This window comes from Trachypithecus francoisi, unplaced genomic scaffold (assembly GCF_009764315.1).
Source record: "Trachypithecus francoisi isolate TF-2019V2 unplaced genomic scaffold, Tfra_2.0 Lachesis_group12, whole genome shotgun sequence".
In the NCBI taxonomy this organism is placed as follows: Eukaryota; Metazoa; Chordata; class Mammalia; order Primates; family Cercopithecidae; genus Trachypithecus; species Trachypithecus francoisi.
Window position 1 is genome coordinate 112,727,623 of NW_022681457.1, and position 10,818 is coordinate 112,738,440.

At 50.9% G+C, this 10,818-nt stretch overlaps 1 pseudogene; it reads left to right on the top strand.

Moving 5' to 3' along the window:
- Nucleotides 1-1,747: 1,747 nt before the first annotated feature.
- On the top strand, nucleotides 1,748-2,699 carry LOC117093590 (annotated as a pseudogene).
- Nucleotides 2,700-10,818: the final 8,119 nt, after the last annotated feature.

Sequence of the window (10,818 nt, forward strand, 5' to 3'; positions counted from 1 at the left end):
GCTGCCCCATCCTGCCCCCCAGACCTCTCGGCTAATCTGCACACAGATCTCACCATGCAGGTCCAGCGACCTCCTCCACGCCTACCCAGATGTCTAACAGGCATCTCAGCATTAATATGTCCAAAACTGAACTCCCATCCCCACAACCAGCTCTCTCCCATCTCGGTGCCCCCCTTCTCCATGGATGGCAGCTCCGGCCTTCTGGTGGCTCAAACAAAGTTCCTGGAGCCACTTCGACTCCCCTTCTCCCTCACACCAGCGGCTGCTCTGACAGGCTCTGCCTCCCACACACATCCAGGATCTGACCATGGAGCACTGGACCGAGCAGCCCTCACCTGCCACCTCCCAAATGGTCACCCTTATTCTGCCCTCGTCTTCACGCCCGACAGCCTCCTCTTCACGCAGCAGCAGGGTGATCCTGTGAACACTGAAATCAGATCATGCCCTGCCTCAACTCTAATGCCACAGAGGCTCTCCAGCCCACTCAATGCCCCTGCGAGCCTTCAAGGCTGTAGGCGAGGGGTTAGCAATTACTTCCTGGGCTAGTGGTCCATTATGTGAATAAAGTTATATTGGAACAAAGCCCATTTGTTTACAGACTGTTTGCTTTCCAGCTGCAAGATACCTTAGGCTGCAAAACTTTTTTTTTTTTTTGAGACAAGTCTCACTTTGTCGCCCAGACTGGTACAATGGCGTGATCCCGGCTCACTGCAACCTCCGCCTGCCTCCCTGGGTTCAAGGGATCCTCCCGCCTCAGCCTCTAAGAAGCTGAAACCACAGGCGCATGCCACCATGCCTGATTTTTGTATTTTTTGGTAGAGACAGAGTTTCGCCATGATGGCCCGGCTGATCTCGAACTCCTGGCCTCAGCTGATCGGCCCGCCTCGGCCTCCCAAAGTGTTGGGAGTACAGGCGTGAGCCACCACACCCAGCGCCGTAAAGTCTTTAAAATCCGGCTCCCAGTTACAGTCCTCCTGGAGTCTTCTTCCCCTTGCCCACTGTCCTCTACACACACCAGCCCCCTGGCTGCTCCTCCAAATGGCACACATGCCCTCACTGCAGGGCATTTGTGCTGCTGTCCCCTCTGCCTTCAAATCTTGCCTCTCACATCACAGTGAGCCCTCCCAGCCCACTGTCCCTCCAGCTGCAGCAACCTGGCCTCTCCTCACTCTCTTTGCCCTGCACTTGCGGCCACCTAATATAGTGAAGACATTAGTGAATTTCTCCCTCCATTGACCTAGGAGCCACAAGAGGGCAGGCTGGTTTTGTTTTTGTTTTTGTTTTTTCCCTGCTGGATTTGCAGCTCATAGAACAATGCCTGACTCCCAGCAGGGGCTTGTAAGTGCGCACTGAATACATGACAACCGTGCTAGGCACCGTGCAGCCTTCAGCAGGCGTCCTGCCATTTAATCTGCACCGCAGCCCTGGGACTTAGGTTCCCTGTTTTAGAAATGAGGACGTGAGCTTAGAAGGGCTGCCTGCCCCCCAGGCCTCAGAGGGGCACCCCAGGGCTGGCTCCACAGCGCAGGCTCTAACCAGGACCACCCCACCATCCCCTCTTGCCCAAGTTGACTTGAGGCCGCTCAATCCACCCTTCACTCCGGGCTCTTCTGTCCATTTCTCCACTCCTCGTCCCCCTCCCTCAGATTCCCCCCTCCCACTCCACCCCGACCCCTGTCCACTTAAGGGGGCTCACAGCCTCCCTCGTCTTCCCACCAAAAGAGCCTGAGGTCAGTTTCCTGCCCTCATGGACCTGCCCTCACGTGCGTGGGTCCTCCTCGGGTCCTCCTTCACCCAGTCGGATTTGAATCTAGAGGGGGCTCGGGCTGGGACCGCTAACGACACCCGGAGGTCGTGGGCGGGAGGGGACGTCGGAGAGCAGAGCGTGCTGCCCCGCGCTTGGCCCCGCCCAGCCCTGAGCCGTGGGCGTGGCCACCGACGTCCGGCACAGTTTTTGCTGCGTCCTCCGCAGGCAAGTAACGTGGTCCCAGGGCAACTTTTGCACGTGCAAGATAAGCGACTTTCTCTTATCAGGTCCCTGGGAATTTCCTCCACCCTCTGCCCCGAATCCTGTGGCAGCATTATTGGGGTCTGGGCTCCCTCCACCAGGCGTGCCTCCTCCTGGCTCCTTCCCACACCTAGAGCTGCCTCCTGGAGCCTCCACTCCACACCTGGGATACCCCAGCCATGCCCTACTTGGACATGCCCACTGCAGGACATGCCCCCGGCTGCAGGACATGCCCCCGGCTCCCATTGGCAGGAACTCCAGAGGCAGGACATCCGGGTCATGGACACTCACATCCTCACCCATTCCCAATAGGTGCGATGTCCCGTCCAGGGATGTCTCAGATGCGGCTGGCACACCATGGCCCTCATGGCTGAGGACACCCCCGTGATGGGTCCCAAGGATCTGGAAGGCAGCCACCACCCTGATCACCACCTGGAATGCCTCATCCTGGACCTCCTCCAATGAGCATGTGCCCCAGGGGGCCTCAGTCTGGATCTCCCATGGGTCACCCAGGTACTATGCCTCCATGGTATGCGTGGACCTCCTCCACTGATGCCGCCTCATGGATACACTGGCCCTCCCCAACCCCCACCCTATGGCCTCCAGTACAGGCCTCTCCCCTCCACCCAGGCCCACTCCCTGGCCTCCAGTTCCCCCTCAAGGCCCACTTCAGGGCCCTCTCCCTCAGTAAATTCACATTCTTCTTCCTCCTGTTATATCTTCCCAATAGCTTTTTGATTTCTTGGACCAGAGATGCTGCAGCTCCTTGCAACTAAGGCACTAACCCTTTTCAGCCTTCCCATCTTCCTTTTTAATGTCATTTTTTCCCCATAGAAGGTATTTCTTTCTCATGTTGGTCTAAGTATTTTGCAAATGCAGAGGAAAATAAAACTATAACAAATTCCTTGTTAAAAAAGAAAGAGAGAGAGAGAAAGAGAGAAAGAAAGAAAGAGAGAGAGAGAGAAAGAAAGAAAGAAAGAAAGAAAGAAAGAAAGAAAGAAAGAAAGAAAGAAAGAAAGAAAGAAAGAAAAGGCCAGGCACAGTGGCTCACACCTGTAATCCCAGCACTTTGGGAGGCTGAGGTGGACAGATCACAAGGTCAGAAGTTCAAGACCAGCCTGGCCAACATGGTGAAACCCTGTCTCTACTAAAAATACAAAAATTAGCCGGGCGTGGTGGTGGGCACCTGTAATCTCAGCTACTCAGGAGGTTGAGGCAGGAGAATCACTTGAATCCAGGAGGCAAGGGTTGCAGTGAGCCGAGATCCTGCCATTGCACTCCAGCCTGAGCAACAGACCAAGACTCCATCTCAAAAAAAAAAAAAAAAGAAAAGAAAAGAAAAGAAAAGGCTGAATGTGGTGACTTATGCCTGTAATCCCAGCACTTTGGGAGGCCAAGGTGAGTGGATCACTTGAGATCAGGAGTTCTAGACCAGCCTGGCCAACGTGGCAAAACCCCGTCTCTACTAAAAATATAAAAATTAGCTGGGTGTGGTGGCGCGTGCCTGTAGTCCCAGCTACTGGGGAGGCTGAGGTAGGAGAATCTCTTGAACCCGGCAGGCAGAGGTTGCAGTGAGCCAAGATTGCGCCCCTGCACTCCAACCTGGGTGACAAGAGAAAAACTCCATCTCAAAAAAAAAAAAAAGGGTGGGGGCTGGTAACACTTACCTCCCCTACCTCTCTGGCTTGACGTGAGGGTCAGATGTTTAACAAACAAATGCCAAAGCACTTTTTAAATGCTAAAGCAACTCTTGAAGAAGGAAGAGGTGATTACTGCTCCCTTCCTAGGTCTATGTGTCTAGTCTTTCCTCCTAAACCTGGTGGATGGAAGCTTTTGTTCTTTAGGTTTATTTATTTGTTTGTTTGTTTATTTTTTGAAAAGAAGTCTCACTCTTGCCACCCAGGCTGGAGTGCAGTGGTACAACCTTGGTTCACTGGAACCTCCGCCTCCTGGGTTCAAGAGAGTCTCCTTCCTGCCTCAGCCTCTGGAGTAGCTGGGATTACAGGCATGTGCCACCACCCCTAGCTACATTTTTTGTATTTTTAGTAGAGACGGGGTTTCACTATGTTGGCCAGGCTGGTCTTGAACTCCTGACCCCAGGTGATCCACCCACCTCAGCCTCCCAGAGTGCTGGGATTACAGGCGTGAGCCACTGCACCCAGCGTGTTCTTTAGGTTTTGACTGTCTTTTATCTCTAGTAATATCTTTTGCCTTAAAGTCAAATTAGCTCCACCAGTTCCACTTTGGTCCCTACTTGCCTGGTATTACTTTTTCATCCTTCTACCTTCAGCCTTCCATGTCCATAATTTTAGGTTTGTCATTTGTAAGCATAATATGGCTGGTACTTAAAAAAATCTGATCTGACAAACCTGTATCTCAAGTTTAATTCACTTACAAATGTATGATTTTGACATATTTATTTTAACCATCTTATTTTTGTGCTTGCTAGTAGCCAAATGTTTCATCTCTCTCCTTTCTTGCAGTTGTAAGAATTGATCAAGGTTTTCTTTTTCTTCAGGTCCTCCCCTGCTCCTCACTGGCTTGGAAACTGCACGTTTCATATCTTTTCTTTCTGTGGTTATCCTACACACACACACACATACACACACACACACACACACACACATATATATTTAGAGACAGAGTCTTGCTCTATCCCCCAGGCTGGAGCACAGTGGTGCAATCTTGTCTCACCGCAACTTCCACCTCCTGGGTTCAAGCAATTCTCATGCCTCAACTTCCCTAGTAACTGGGATTACAGGTGCCTGCCACCATGCCCGGCTAATTTTTGTACTTTTAGTAGAAACCAGGCTTTACCAAGTTGCTCAGGCTGGTCTTGAACTCCTGACCTCAGGCGATCTGCCCACCTCAGTCTCCCAAAGTGCTGGGATTACAGGCATGAGCCACCGCGCCTGGCTTCAAGATATTTTAATATGTATATTTAACAAAATCTAAAGTTGCCAGTATTTAATCTCCTTCTAGGTCAAAATAAAGGGCTTCAGCACACTCTGTTTCTGGTCAGATTGTCCTGAATTACACATTATTGTCTGGGAGACTAAACCATGTTTACTATTTCCTTTGTGCAGCTCAGATCTTCCTTCTGACAAAAAATTCCATGTGCCATCAAAAGATTCTTCAGATATTTCTATATCAAAGATCTATGGGTGATAAACTTAACTGTCATTTTTCTCAGTATCTTTATTTTACCCTCACCCCTGAAAGATAACTCACTGGTGCATAATTTTAGGTTGACAGTTATTTTTCTCACCACTTTGAATATATCATTCCACTGTCTTCTGACTTCTATTTTGCTGTTTAGACATCAGCTGCCAGTAATTGTCAATCTTTTTGAGACAATATCTTTTCTGTCTGACTGCTTTTGGGAGCTTAATTTTTGTCTTTGGTGTTCTGCAGTATTCATTCATTCTACAACTTTGATAAAGCATTAACTGGGTGCCATGGGTGCCAACACTGTTCTAGGTGGTGAAGGTATAGAAATGATTGAACCATGTTCTGTTAGAATGACTGTCTGTCATCCAGGCTGGCTGGGGTGCAGTGGCGCCATCATGGCTCATTGCAGTCTCGAACTCCCTGGGCTCAGGTGATCCTCCCACCTCAGCCTCCTGAGTAGCTGGGCCTACAGGCACCACTCCAGGCTAACTTTTGTGTCTTTTGTAGAGATGGGGTTTCGGCATGTTGCCCAGGCTGGTCTCCAACTCCTGGGCTCAAGTGATCCACCCACCTTAGCCTCCCAAAGTGCTGGGATTACAGGTGTGAGCCACTGCGTCTGGCCTCTTTTTATTTATCCTGTTTGGGAATTGTTTAGCTTCTTGAACCTGAGCTTTGTTGTCTTTCCATTTTGGAAAATATTCTGACTTACCTCTTTGAATGTTGCTTCTCTCCCATCATCTCCTTCAGGAACTCTGGCTATATTTATATCGTTCCTTCTCACTCTATCCTTTGTGTCTTCTTTTTTTTTTTCCAAGATGGAATCTTGCTCTGTCACCCAGGCTGGAGTACAGTGGCGTGATCTTGGCTCACTGCAACCTCCACCCCGCAGGGTCAAGCAATTCTCCTGCCTCAGCCTCCCGACTAGCTGGGATTACAGGCAGCCACCACCACACCCAGCTAATTTCTGTATTTTTAGTAGAGACGGGGTTTCACCACGTTGGCCAGGCTGGTCTCAAACTCCTGACCTCATGATCTGCTCACCTCAGCCTCCCAAAGTGCTGGGATTACAGGTGTGAGCCACCACACCCTGCCTGTGTCTTAACTTCTTTTTTTTGTATTTTCTGTCTCTTTCTACTGCATTCTGGGTGATTTCTTCAAATCTATCTTCCAGGTTACCAATTCTCTCTTCAGATGTATCTATTCTATGAATTAACCTAGCCACTGAGTTTCTGATTTCATTTGCTGTATTTTTCATTTGTACTTTTTCATTCTTTTAAAACTCCACTGGCAATCCTGATCTCTGCATTGCCACATTCCAGTTCTGAAATCAAGTCTCCGTGTGCCCTTGTCTAAGGCTGCCCCTTCCGGACCTGTGTCTAGGAGATTTAGGATCTAGGAGATCAGATTTCACATTGCGCTCTGGGGATCCCTGGGTTCCCTGGTAGTGATGAGAGGGTACTTGATCAGACCTGCTGCCTCTTATATACTGAATATTTCTTTTAAACAAAGGATTTGAAATAATTTTTTTTTTTTTTTGAGACAGTCTTACTCTGTCGCCCAGGTGGGAGTGCAGTGATGCAATATCAGCTCACTGCAACCTCTGCCTCTCATGTTAAAGTGATTCTCCTACCTCAGCCTCCCAAGTAGCTAGGATCACAGGCACGAGCCCCCACACCTGGCTAGTCTTTGTATTTTAGTAGAGACGTGGTTTTGCCATGTTGACCAGGCTGGTCTCGAACTCCTGCCTCCCAAAGTGCTGGGATTACAGGCGTAAGCCACTGTGCCTGGCCTTGAAATAAAATAGTTTTAAAACCACTGGGCTAGGGGAGGTCTAAGTTTCCTTCAAGTTCAAATTTGTGATACTGAATTGTCATCTTAGATATGACAATATTTTATGACAACCTGTTGACTCTGTAGATAGTTTCTGGACTTAGAGGTGTGTACAAAAGCACCTGACCACCCGTAGAACTGGGTCCTGAGTTCTGTTGCTAGTGAGGAAAATCTGTTTTACTTCCTGAAAAATTTTCCAATCTTTTGAGAACTTGTAGAAAGCACTCAAGAAATGTTCATAGAGTTGGGTCAAAGAGATGAATTGACTTGCCCGAGATCACACAGCTCAAAGCTGATGATGCTGGGATCCACGCCTAGGCAGCCGAGCCCAAAGCCAGGCTCCAGGCCACTGTGCCATGGGCTTCCCCGTGGAAGCTGAGCAGAGGGTCACCAGCCTCGGGCCCACGCACTCTTCTCCAGCTCCCCTCCCACGCACGAGGGCACCACATTACTTTATCCAGACAGCCTCGGAGGCTGGGGCTGGGTCCGAGGCAGGGCTGTAGGGCCCCAAGTACCCCATACTCCTCACGCCCATCCCCTCCTCTGTACATCCATCCTGGGACCTTGACCAAGTCCCAAGGGCTGCAGGCCTCAGCTTCCTTGTCTGTCCAATGGGAGAAACATTCTGGTGCCCCTCACCTGGGGGCAGGTCCGGCAGCGATGAGGTCAGCCAGGGTGGGAGGCCCCAAGCCACTCCTGCCCTCAACCAGCTGGTACCAGTCACAGGCCACCTGGACTCCTTCCCTCTCTAAATGATTACACAGTTGTACAGATAATGAGATCTAACATTTATTATACACTTATGTGGCACCATTTTCTGTCCTCACTAATACCTGAGTCAGGCACTATTACTGTCCCCATTTGCAGATGAGGAAGCAGAGGCACAGTGAGGTTAAGAGACAGTGTTTCTTACACAGCCAGTTACAGAGTGCATAGGGGATTTAAACCAAGGCTCACTGACTCCAGCGCCCGTTTAGTGACACAGTGTGAGAGTTGGCATTTCCAGGCCATTCTGGAGACTCTCAGAACCGGCCTGAGGTGGGGCCCTGTCTGGTCCAGAACTGCCGCTCTGGTCCAGTTCTGGTCAACTGGAGAAGGCAGTGACCTCCCGTGGGGCAGTTTCTCTGGCTTCTTCATGTGGAAGGCTCAGCTTTGTGAAAACAAGAAATAGATTTGCAAACTGGACAAGTGTGACTTCAGTCCTGATATGGTTTGGCTGTGTCCCCACCCAAATCTCACCTTGAATTGTAATAATCCCCATGTGTCAAGACCGGGGCCAGGTAGAGATACTCAAATCAGGGGGGTGGTTCCCCATACTGTTCTGGTGATGGTGAATAAGTCTCATGAGATCTGATGATTTTTATTTTTTATTATTTTTTATTTTTTGAGATGGAGTCTCGCTGTGTCTCCCAGACTGGAGTGCAGTGGCATGATCTCCGCTCACTGCAAGCTTCACCTCCCAGGTTCACGCCATTCTCCTGCCTCAGCCTCCCAAGTAGCTGGGACTACAGGCGCCCGCCACCACGCCCAGCTAATTTTTTGTAATTTTAGTAGAGACGGAGTTTCACCGTATTAGCCAGGATGATCTCGATCTCCTGACCTCATGATCCACCCGCCTCAGCCTCCCAAAGTGCTGGGATTACAGGCGTGAGCCACTGCGCCCAGCCTGATCTGATGGTTTTATAAATGGGAGTTCCCCTGCACGGGCTCTATCTCTTGCCTGCTGCCATGGAAGATGTGACTTTGCTCCTCATTTGCCTTCCACCTTAGTAATGGTGAGGCCTTCCCAGCCATGTGGAACTTTGAGTCCATTAAACCTCTTTCCTTTATAGATTACCCAGTCTAGGATATGACTTTATTACCAGCATGAGAACAGATTAATACAAGCCCTCTCCAGCAGGAGACCAGAGGCAAGAGGAATTTGCCTCCTGTGGTTGACAGTCTCTAGAAAGTCAGACACTATATAAACCTGCAGAGTGCCCTACTTCCAAGTCCCTACAGACACAGGCCTTTTAAAAGTTGTACGGTGGTGAGAATGTCTGGTTGGAAAGCCTCGTTAGCACAGTGCAGCCCATCCATGGCTGAAGTCCTGGCCTTATCCTGGACCTGCCCTCCCACGTCCTCCCTCCTGGCTAATGGAAGCTCCAGCCTGCCAGTGAGGCCCACACCTCGCAGTCCCAGGCTCGTCTCTACCTCTTCCATCCAGCCCATCACAGGTCCTGTTGCTCTGCCTTCAGAGAGTGCCCAAGAGTTGACCACTTTTCACCACCCCCACCTCTATCCCCATCCAAAGGCACCAAGGTGGTCCTTTTAGAATGCAGGCCAGACGCAGTGGCTCATGACTGTAATCCCAGCACTTTGGGAGGCTGAGGCGGGCGGATTATCTGAGGCCAGGAGTTCGAGAGCAGCCTGGCCAACATGGTGAACCCCGTCTCTACTAAAAACACAAAAATTAGCCGGGCATGGTGGCAGCACCTATCATTCCAGCTATTTGGAAGGTTGAGGCAGAATTGCTTGAACCCGGCTGCAGTGAGCCAAGATCGCACCATTGCACTCCAGCCTGGGCAACAAGAGCATAACTCTGTCTCAAAACAAAACGAAACAAAAAGCTGGGTGCGGTGGCTCACGCCTGTAATTCCAGCACTTTGGGAGGCCTAGGTGGGCGCATTATGAGGTCAGGAGATGGAGACCTTCCTGGCTAACACAGTGAAACCCCGTCTCTACCAAATATACAAAAAATTTGCCGGGCGTGGTGGCGGGCGCCTGTAGTCCTAGCTACTTGGGAGGCTGAGGCAGGAGAATGGTGTGAACCCGGGAGGTGGAGCTTGCAGTGAGCCGAGATTGCACCATTGCACTCCAGCCTGGGCGACAGAGAGAGACTTCGACTCAAAAAAAAAAAAAAAAAAAGAAATAGAATGTAAGGCAGACCTTGCCTGGCTCTGCCCAACACCCTCCAGGGGCTCCCATCTCATTCAGTGAGAGCTGGAGTCCTCAGAATGACTTGCTAAGCCTGTACATCTGACCCCAGCCACCTTCTGACCTCACTGTCTTCTTCTCTCCCCCTCCCACCCTCTGCTCACCCACTCTCTGCCTCCGGCCTTGTTAGCTGTCACACTGCCTAGAACTTCTCATGCTAAATGGAATGCCCTGGGTGACTTTTCCCGCACCCTGGCATCCCCTGCCTCTGGAACACAGCCTCACACACAGTGGGCTCTGGGGTGCTTGTTTTTTGTTAGAAGCTCTCCCTGTGGAGCCTGCTGTGTGGAAGGAGCAGCCACATGGGTGCCTCCTCCACTGTTTCTGTCTGCCTCTGATGGCCATCTGGCTTCTGACTGCCTGCACGGTCAGCGGGGCACAGTGCCTGCAAATCTACGCCACCCTCTCCCACTCCCTGAGCAGCTCCTGGCCAATGACTGGAAAGCCCAGCTCCCTTGCTTTCATCATAGACTCTGCTTCTGGGGCACACCCCGAGACAGGAGCTTTCCTCTGTCCTCTCCTGCAGAGCCGGTTCGACCTGGGGGTCTGGGACGATGAAGAACCGAGGTTTCTGGATACACTCCCCTGTGCGTGGCCCAGGTTCCATCATCTGCCCCCATTGCCTGGGCCAAGCCCCTGCCCTGGCTTTTCATTCCCTTTGGGAATCTGACACATTCATGATGCAGGCACACAAGCCCTCCCGGGGCCAGGACACCGTATACACAAGATAAATAGACTTGGGTCTTAGTCGCATTCCCCCTGGGTCATGCCCCTCCTCCACTCAGGGCGGCTACAGTCACGAACCTGACAGGTCCTTCTAGTCCAGGCTTTTT